Raw genomic sequence first — 11,249 nt, 5'->3', positions numbered from 1 at the left:
TCTCCACATCGCCCAGCCCTACTGGCCCCCCTCCTCTTCTTTGTACTCGTCAAGTTAAATGCAGAGACTCATCACTCATCTCATCACAGAGACATCGCCACAAACTAACTTGACAGAGTAAAAAAAAAAACTTGTTGACCATCGCGTCAAATCAACAGTTTTTCCAGATGGTCTAAAACACTTTATTCAGAGATAAAAACGTAAGCAAGTACACCCAAAATGTCAGTGAAAGCACCCTAGATAAAATCTCCAAATAGCACTGAACACAAAGTACAGCTCAGGTAGTCACGGAGATAGAGAACTCACAGATTTCCAGGAAAAATAAAAATCACTAAAGTGGAGTTGCCATTTCACCTCCATAAATACAGATCTTCAAAGAGACTTTGATCACAGTATGGTCTTTCCAACCGGGAGACCAACTAAAGGGTAGTGTTACTAACTCAACACTCCTCCTCACCCCTACAAACAAACACACACACACACACACACACACAAGCCATCAATGACCATTCCCTACATTATTGCAATACCATGTGTTGCTCTGCTAAGGAGCAAAAGGTAATTGTGCTTGGGAACAGCTTAAAGGGTAATTGCGCGTGGTGTGCAGGGAGTCCACAGACGGCCCCGCAGGCACCAGAGGGGGTTTAAGGGGTTTGGAGGGGGTGGGGTGGGGGGGGTGACTGATCTTTGAGGCCGCTTCAGATCTCCTCTTCATCGACCGAGCCGCCCCGCTGGCATTTGACAGTGTGTGAATCTGGAAGTTGACCTGCTCCAAATCTTCCCGATGCTCTTTGGTGGCGAGGAAGGATCCTCCTGCGAGATCTCGACTTCTAAATCTCCGTCTTATCTCCTGTAGCTGGCGAGCAGGTGCGAGGCCGGCGGGCTCGATGTCGTCAGCTCCGGACTCGAGATGAAAGCTCGACGAGACGCGGCAGCTAAATCGGTCCCTGTGAGGGATTAGCCTTCTGACAGCGGGACTCAGTTACACCTTCTCAGCGTCCACATGGAGTTCCGGGTGGAGGTGTCCCAGTCCATAATGCCAGCATTTTTCGACCTACATGCGTGCATAAGTCAACGACCTGCATTCATTCCAGCCCGACTGTGTCATGCGTTCGCCCTTGCTGCTGCTGACTGACGGACTGATTATAGCTGCAGTCTCTGTGTGGGTGGAAGTCATTTCCATGTGAAATTACTGCCTTTCTACCTGCTTTCTGTTCTCTTGCACCTCATGAGAACGTCTCTCGGCTCTCAGGAAATGTGCATTTTCAAACCTCTTTAAAGATAGATCAGCAGAGGATCCTTATGAAGGAAGCTATTTATCATGTCTCTGGTTTAAAAAGATGGAGATACATCACAGGCAGGAACCTCGTCACTGTTGACAGACGAAACCCATACACAGCATTTTACAAAGGCATATAAAAATATCAATGACAGATGGCTTTAAAGAGGCAGTTCCTGGGTGCTGAAACAATAAAGACGCACAATGTATCTTGTGGATTCTGTGTCTGTTTGTTGATCATATACTGCATTGTAAACACCATCATACAAAGATACAAAAATAAAAAGCCTAATAATTGCAGACAACAAGCCTTTTACATTTGGTGTTCAGTGGGGGAAAGAGGACAATAAGGGTCAAACTGTTTGATTGACAAGTGATCTCTGGGACGTTCAACTGTATGATATTGCCAAATCAACTGTGACAGTTGCTAAAAATGTCTTCCGAGGTCGTCATTTAGCAAAAGAGAAACCATAAATATGTTATTATATATTGCTATAACATTAACGTTACATGACATGATATTTGTTTTGCAGGTACTTTAGTCAAAAGCAATTTTGACTAAGTGCATTTTGATAGGAACTAGAGCTAGATGTCAACAAATGCATCTCCTTCAAATGAACAACTAAAAGCCTTATAAAAGGTGCTTCATTCAAAAAATAAAATAAAGTGCAGTCAAGACTCAAAAAACAACAACTGTTTTTGCTGAAATATATAAAAGGCAGATGCATAGAGGTTATAATTCTTAAATCAGTCATTTCTTGAGAATGTGTAACTTCAGGAGCTAAATGTGTGAAACTATTTCCAGCTGCTTCTTCTCAGGCTGCAGTATGAGGTCATATCAGACGGTTATTGAAGAGGCGAGTCAGCCTGGTACAATATCCTCTCCCTCGACAACTCAAACTTTCTGAATTGCCTCAGAAACAAAGTCTTTGGTGGAATGAAAGTGCCGTTCGCTTCACAGAGTGTAATAGAAGGTAGACGCCTAGAAAATGAAATCTGCTCCACCTCCATGGCCAGAACACCCTCCGGCGAAATGTTGTAGCTCTGATCACAGCAGTGAGCATAAGTTTCACCCATGCAGTCCCTTTCACTGTCACCTCAGCAGCAAATGTCCAAGTATGTCATGTGATTGATGACACTTGTTATGTGTCCTGTGGGTCGTGTGCAGTAGCGCAACACATTTGTCAGGTGCTAATTGTTTTGGATGGGAATCAAACCCAACAGGCCTCTCTCGCTCTCTCTCGCTCTCTCTCTCTCTCTCTCTGCTGCACAGTTCAGCCTCTTACTCTTACTTTTTGAGATACTTCTTCACGATACTTTTCTTCCACAGGCGGATTCAATTTCAGTCAGTTGCACATTTAATAAAGAAACTGCCACATCTGTAGATGAAAAGCAGTTTAAATGACAAACTTGAACCCAACGTCTGTCCATCTGTCCTCAGCAATTCACCTCCATATAGATATATGGTCCCTAGCAGCAGCTATGTGAAGCTAGCTAGAAAAACAGAAAAGACACAAATCTCATGAGGAATCCTATAATCAGGGGCTTCCTAAAACACACATCAGCTCGATGCTCTTTATGTTGAGCGCTGACCCGTTGACCGGTCCCAAACAAGCCCTGAAGGTACGCATGCTTTTTGGTGTCAGTGCCCACAAAAAGCAACCGCTGGTGGGAAAAGACATTGTTTGAACTATACAGGGCGACAACACTGTTAGGAACGTCGATACGGTTCATCACGCTCTAAAGTGACCCAGTGCTGCATAGGTTGAGATGTCCTGCAACCTTTAACTTAGCAGATAAACAGCCGGCCTGCCGTGTTACAACTGGGTAAAAACACACATGTAGCCGCTGTTACTAGTGCTGCAGCTAACCACTACCTGCTCAGTACACACAGTAGAGACTAGCTGGTGAACATAGTGGAGCATTTAACAGATAAAAAGCTGGATATTTCCCCTCAAGAATTGATAAAAACTAAACCAGAGCTGAAAAAAGAGAAAATATTAGACTTGGGTGGCCAGAAACATGACTCCAAATGAAAGAAAATGACAATGTTTACTGCTGGATGTGTGAAGAAGCAACTGTTTGCTTACAAGTCTAAATCAAGTAGTAGGTGATGATATGTTCACGTTGTGTTCACTTTGGATGATTCCACAACTCACGATTTATGTCCATTGCTAGTGGTCAGTGCGGATCCAGGAAGTAGTGTGCAACTTTATGGTAAGGCGTAAAAGGCCACGTTCAGACAGAGGTCAGCCCTCTGTGAAAGTACGCAGCCCTTTTATTTGTTTGAGTGGAGCCTGTCCACTGACAAGGTGGGAGCGCTATTTCAGAGGTCTGTGCTAAAAAGTTGAACCAGGTTAAGATACGTGTTACAGTATTACATTAACTGTTGAGAAACCAAGGTCTTCCAGTAGGGTTGGTTTATGTTGGGAAGTGGACAACAGGACAATGCAGCACATCCAAACATGGTTGGAATCGTGGTAAAAATGACACTAAGTTACCACTATATGACAAATACCCAGACAGCTGATAATACATTTGTAGACTATTAAGAATATGTTCAACAACCTATGCATCTATACAAAAGCACTTTACAAATCTGCTTATCACACAAACACTCCAATCTTATAAAAAAAAGAAACAAAAAAACCTGCGTCAGAGCGCATCACAGCATGTAGCACAAACCCATTCTCCAACGCAAAAATCAATGAACTCAAGCAAGAATGGCGCTGAAGCAAAAGCACATCAATTCCACCGAAATGCCACAACATAGCTCAGGAGCCTGAGCTGAACCACCACTGACAACTCATATAGATTTGCACAACCCACTGTCATCCAGCCAGTACAAAAGAATACTGTACTCACCGTTAAAAAAGAGCTGCAGGCGACGTCTCGGTGCGGAATCTCCTCAAGACCTCGTCCCTTCATTCTTCATACTGTCATTAACACTCGAAGTCCGCTGCACCTGCGTGCATTAAGATTTAATTAAGTGATGTCCCCAAACTGTTTTCATCTGTATAATCGCAAATTTAATGTTTTTTTGTATTTCTTTTAAGAAATTGTGTCAGATGCCACATTGCATATCCCGAATCCAGAGATGTCCACTTGTTCATGGTTACTGACCTGTTGTGCTGATTCACCTGCCAGAACCCTCCTGACCTAAATATGATGTGACATAAAGGTGAGTGCACTGTATACCTGTGGGCCTCTTCTGCCATTTGTGTCAACGAACCACAATGCAACTGGAGACAAAAGTTTACACAACAAAAATAAACTTCTGTGGTGGAAACATTGATAGGATTGTGACATGTGATCATTTTACATCTAGTCCTCATCTGTCCGTTACCTCCCAAGTAGGTGATACCTGTATTTTGTGACCTCCTCACACATGACAAACATGCTGGGATGAATTTCTTTAAGGAGTAGTAATTAAGACTTTAACTCATCCGGGACCCTTGACAAAATATCTGCCATCTAGGAATGCACCATCAATGAGCAGGAATGCTTGAGTGCTTTTTACGATTCTCCAAACAACTCGTCCTCTCTCCGTTCTCTCCATTTATTCTTTTCCCACTGTTTTGTCTGTCTTTGCTGGTTCAAGAACACACAAGACCTGGGGGTCATCGTGTTTGTGCAGACATCAGCTGATTTCTGCTTCGCCTCGGGCAGAGAGAGAAGCCAGGGGAGAGAAAGACAAAGAGGGAGAGAGAGAGAGAGCAAAGTCATCCACCTAAAACTTTAAAGTGTTCAGAGTGTGAATGCTCCCCTCTATCCGGTGTCCTTGAATGGATGTCCCCCCCCCCATCTGCTGTCCGTCAGGCTCTTTGTAGATTTCGGCTGCCTGTGATGCCACATCATAACATGACAATGGTGGACATTGACAGCTCTTTCCAAATTTCCTCATGAGTTGCCCTCTCTCTTCTTGCCTCATTCAGCTGAAAGACTCCACAGTTCAATTTAAAAATAGTTGGAGATGGGTGGACCCTTTTATTGGCCTCCTGCCTGCTTTTTCTGCACTCATTTGATCACGTTAACAACAGTAGGCTGTTATGTAAACTTGTGAGAGACAATTACAGAAGGATCTCTCAGTGGATCTTTATATTGTTATGGAAAGCAATAGTTCTTGGGAAATGCGTATGGTGGTATCGATCCTCTCATTTAACTCAGTAAGAATACTCTGTAGAATACAGTTACTGCCAGCAGCCAGTTAGCTTAGCTCAAATGGAGGGAAACGCTAGCCTAGCTCAGTTTAAAGGAGTCCAACTTCCAATCGTAAAACCACAACGTTTTCACACTTTAGTTTTTCTAACACATGACATATGAAGTGTTAATTAGTGCGAAGTGCTGGTTAGCAGATTAGACAGAGTCGGGCTGTTTCCCCCCTCTTTCCTCTTTTTATGCAAAGCTAAGCTAGCTGCTATAGGCTGTAGCTTCATTTTGTATCATTGACTTGAGAGAAAATTAATAAGCATATTTTCCAAAATGTTGAACTTTTCCTTCGAGCTACTTCAGTTAACTAACTAGAGCAAGAGATTAAGCAGCAGCTCTGACTTCCCCTTCAGTTTCTGATATAAAATTACCTCCAAGCTCTCATGTCTTTCATCATACCAACCTGAAGTATTTAATTTGAATCTGCTTTATCCGATACAGTGAACTGTAGTGATAAGTACAATGAGGCTATGACCACATTGCTCTCAGATTCCTCCTTTTGCCTTGATGTGAGAGGTTTGAGGGACAGGGAGAGAGAGAGAGAGAGAGAGAGAGAGAGAGAGAGAGAGAGAGAGAGAGAGAGAGAGAGAGAGAGTTTCCCAGTTGAAATCAGATCAGTTACACATTAATGCAGGCTAAGTCGCTTACCTTCACCATGCTTAAAATGTAACAAAGCCCCCATGAGAAACCTCCAGCAATAAGATAGCAAGATATAATGTAAATCAGCCAACCAAAATTAAATCAGGATTATCCCGGCAAAGCTGTATAGCTTACACAGTAATATTTTACCATAGTATTTGGAAAAATGCCCAAAAATGAGCAATTGCGTCTACACCCACTGCTTAGAAGTGACGCTAAGCCCGCAGAAGAATTTGCTAATAGGTCTGTGTGGAAGGGCTCAGACGCAGTGAAAAGCAGCTGGCAAAGAACAAGAAGTCAAGACAACTCATGTAACCATGACCACATTTAATCAGCAGCAGGCTCTTACGCAAAGACAATAAGCAGTTCATTAGAGTCACTGCTGAGCCTGTGGTTTACAAAGGAAAACAGTCACACACCCAGGCAGCAGAAAGTCAACAACAAGAGACTTCTGTTTGTTGGCACAGTGCTCTGAATATCATATAGAGAACCTTTAAGCTCGAATGCTGAATGGTACGTTTTTTTGATCCTCGTTGCTGTCGACCCTTCACCTTCCCATCTTCACTTTGGAAAAACAAAACAGAAAAGGCCCGAGGAGCTCTGGAGGCTGTGCTGCAACTCGGAGGAATTTACGCTATGCATGTGTGTGCCAGGTTGTATTGATTTGTATGGCGCTGCTAGCCAGACATGCCTCCCTAAATGGACAGAAAACAAAGAAACGAGACAGAACGGCCACTCATACTGTACAGCCCCGGCTACCGGCTACAATTCACACCTCCGTCGCCATGGAAACCCAGCATCGGCTGAGCCTGGAGGGTGACAACAAACCCCACATCGGAGGAGAGAGTTAGTTTGCTCCCTGGCAGCTATAGGGTTGGTAGACAAAAAGAGACCTTTTCTTTCTGCCGTGACCAAAAAAAACTCCCACTGCAGTAATTCTGCGGCTGACGGCTCTCTCACACATGGAAGCAGGAGTGAGAGTCCAGCTAAAACAAGCAAGAACAGTCCGGATCAGAAGATTATTTGCCTCGCTCTCTCTCTGCGTGTTTGCTTTCAACGAGAGATGCCATTCACACCTTTCAATTGCTATTCATTTCTCCTATCGCTCACATCTCCTCCACACAATGTGCTGCCTTTGTGTGCTGAATTAGACCTATTGTGTGTGCAAACCTTCAGCCGCCCGTATCGTGATCTCTCATCGCTTTGCTTTTATGCACACAGAGAAATTCATTTCAGCCCTTTTATTACAGCACAAGCACGCAGTACCATTACCTGCCTTTTTTTTTTTTTTTTGTACAGCCGAATGGAATAAATTGGCTTTTAGGAACACCATATATACTTAAACACGATGCAGACACATGGACAAACATGAGCTCTTGATTAGCACCACACTCCTGTTCCGCAGCTAACAAACATGGCTAATTCTTACGTTATAACAATATTCTATGCGTCTCTTTTGACCTGTGCTGGGTGCCAACATTTAGACCAAACCCACGTTGCCATTTTGAATTTATATTGTGGTGCGGAAGCCACATGGGAACTTGTTTGTGAGAGTTGCCCGTGCAGGGCAGACTCCCAGGTCTTCTTGAGCGCCAGATGGTGGTTCATTAGATCCCTCGTGTTGTGTGTTTGGTGTGAAGCGTAGGAGGAGCCGGGCGGATGTTTGTTCCCATCAACAGCCAGACTTTAAGACTGGCTTCATCCCTTTATAATGCTTCCATGCCTCAGAGTGACTGAGTGCCTGGCAAGCAAAGTGATACTAGAGTGTGATGGGAAGAGTCATTGCCTTTTTTTAATTTTTGTTCTTGCTTTAAAGGAGCAGTGTGTAGGATTTAGTGGCATCGACTGGTGAGGTTGCAGATTGCGAACAACTGAATAGCCCTACCTTCCCAAACACGGAGAATTGCTGTAGCCTTCAGGTAACGCAAAAACACGAATTGCCATCTCTGGAGCCAGTGGTTGGTTTGTCTGTTTACTGTAGAAACATGGCAGTGCAACATGACAGACTCTGTGCAGCTCATTCTAAGCTCACGAAAACACAATGATTCTTAGTTTCAGGTCATTACAGACAAATGAAAACGAAGTTTTTAATATTATATTCTATTTCTGCCAATAAATGACCTCTTAATGCTACACACTGCTCCTTTAAGTGGCTCTCCTGCTCACATAGAGAGGAATAATGTCTATCGAAGCGCTTCAGTTTGATTTCCATTTATGCAAGGTGTGGGGGAAACCTTGCAATATGATGTATCCAGTGCAACATCACCACAAACTACGGCTCTGTGAACACACAGCCCTCTGACAGTCAAAGCCTGAGCAGTTAAACCTACAGTAGTAGTAGTTTCAATGTATATTTTCTGTGTTGTGTTGGTTATTGCTCTGCTCTTTATGTTGCTAAACAGGAGCAAAGCGGCAGCCACAGACCTGTTGTTTACTGTGTCACCAACCTGTTATGTTCAAATCGTGGCGCATTTCACTTTTTGTTTTCTTCATGAACCCACTTGACCTCTGTAGATTCCTACATTTTCCAGAGTGCCTTTCTCTCAACGACACCCCAAAACGCAGACTGTTTGTTCATTCATCAGCGGATTAGTGTGTGTGTGTGGGGGGGGGGGGGGGGGGAGAGCAATAACAACAGACAGCGTTATCAGTAGCAACACTGGAGTAGTTTGCTTCAGGGTGGGGAACAGTTGAGTGAGCCTCGGTTTCAACTACAAACACACAAGTATTTCGCTGCATTGCACTCTGGTCTATTGAGCCCGATGTTTTACATCTGAAGTACTTTCCTCCATCAAACTCCAGTTCTTCCTGGGAATACACCACAAAACGTACAGGATCCAGATATGCAAAGTAAAGTAAAGATGTAAAGATGAAGAGAAAGAACATGATCCTCAAAAGGACAAGGAAGGATCTTTTAATATATTCTTTTTGTAGGTGAATTAAGATTTAACTTTTATGTATCTTATAACAATACGCATGCAATTTTAAACCACCTAACCGAGTCCTTTTAATTTGTTTTCCAATATTAAAGAGTGTATATGGAAAGCATGACTGCAGTAACTGTACTATCAGAAAACATTTCTCATTTATTCTCCGAATGAGGTAACATGCCTGGGCTGTTTGTTCTTGTGTTTGCTGAAGTGAAATACCCCGGAGGAGACTGACAGGAAGACGGTTGATGGCAAACAGTGTGATGACACACACACACACACACACACACACACACACACACACACACACACACACACACACACACAAACTTTCTGGCTGTCAGCCCACGTGAATCATCTCAAACATTCAGCAAAACATATCAAACACGCAAACTCAGAAGTAATCTGAAATTTGATGAAAACACATGCAACAACAGTTTGATCTAGATTAGGATAACCTAGAGTTGTACCAGTAATATCATGTTAGCTTGTTGCCCACCTGGCCTGTTCTACTTCAGCCTTTGGCCCTCCATGCCTCTAACGACATGCATTGTGGGTGGTGTGATAGAAACCTGACCTCGCTCCTCGCAGATGTTGTGGTCAGAGCTCCTCCAGCTGCTCGCAGACACACAGGCTGCCACAAGGCTTGCACTCCGGCACTTAATGTCTCCTCTCCCCGGCCCATTTACATTGTCACAAGGTGTGCAGATAGAGGTTGATGATTAGAGGCTGCATGAGAAAGGGCACAATTACAGTAACCGCGAGCGGGGGTAAAGCAGGTGTCACTAAAATGTGTGTGTGTGTGTGTGTGTGTGTGTCTGTCTGTTCTTGGCTGGAGACCACATAACATTCAGCTGCAGCATATCCAGGCTGGATGGCTTTTCACAGAGGAATGCAGTGGAAGGGAGGCCGATTGGTACCTGGCTTTGTTGATAAGAGAGGAACAAAAAAACCTCTGTCTCCATCCTCAACCCCTCTCTATGCCATTCTCCTCTGAACCTTGCATCACGTTATCTCAGAGGCTTCACATTGTTGTCGAAAAGGTTTGTCCTACAACCACAGCGCATCAAAGAGTCGGTGTGATTCGACATTTTACAAGTTTGTTTCTGCAGCTTTGAAATATCAAAAGGGCCAACACATTGGTCACTGCTGCCATCCAGTTGGAAAGTTATACTGTATATTTTTTATATTAACTTCAAGTCTTGATAGCACATTAAACATATTTTGATTGTTTGGGAAAAAAGCTAAATATACCAAATATAGGATGTACAAATAGCTTTTACAATAAACAAACAGAAATGCTCTCCAAATGTTCTCCAAAGTTTGTCTCATTCATGTAATAAATGCAGTGAGCTTTAAACCTGTATTGCAACACGACTAGGAGTCTGCAGCCACGAGCTAAATGCTAACGCCGACATGCTAACGTCCCAATAACAATGTAAACATGCAGCACTTTACCTGGTATCTTAGTTTAGCATGTGAGCAAGCTAACACTTGCTAGCACAAAGCACAGCTGTGGCTGATGGGAATGTCACTAGATTTGCAGTGTATTTGGTCGTAAACCAAAGTATTTGATGAATTAAAAAGGACACACAGCTGGCAATAAGAAAAGCCGAACAATCATTTGCATTTTTGTTTTGTTTTGATAGTCCGTTAAACATTTAGATTTTAGTTTTTAAAAAGGCAAAAAGCCCTCACACCAATGATATAGCAGATGCAACAGAAAGATTACACAAGTTTGACACATGCTATGAAGCAAATGTATCTGCGGCGAGGAAGAAAATTGAATAAAAACAGAAAGCTGAATGGAAAGAGGTGGGCGGCATGTTAAATGGAGGTATAGTAAAGTGATGGCGAGGCGAGACCCTCTTGTAGCTCTGGAACCTGGCAGACGGAAAGCTGACTTGCTCGTCTTTGACGTAAAGATTGCCAGAGCTTTGCACTTTTGTTATTGCACACATAAATTAGAACGGGCAGCACGGAGAGCACTTGTCAAAGTGTTATGTCGCTCCGGGGAACAAAGACAAATAAGTGAGTAAGTAAATAACACTCAACGGCACGTCTGAGGATCGGAGCGGTGTGAGTTTATTTCCATGTGATTAAAGGTCGTTCATCTTGAGATCGTTATTTTATGCGTTTAACCTTATTATGTTGCACGTTATTGATTGTGTAAGCAATCGATCCAAAATAAT

Source organism: Pholis gunnellus, assembly GCF_910591455.1.
Source record: "Pholis gunnellus genome assembly, chromosome: 11".
Taxonomy (NCBI): Eukaryota; Metazoa; Chordata; class Actinopteri; order Perciformes; family Pholidae; genus Pholis; species Pholis gunnellus.
Note: the sequence above shows the minus strand (reverse complement) of the source record.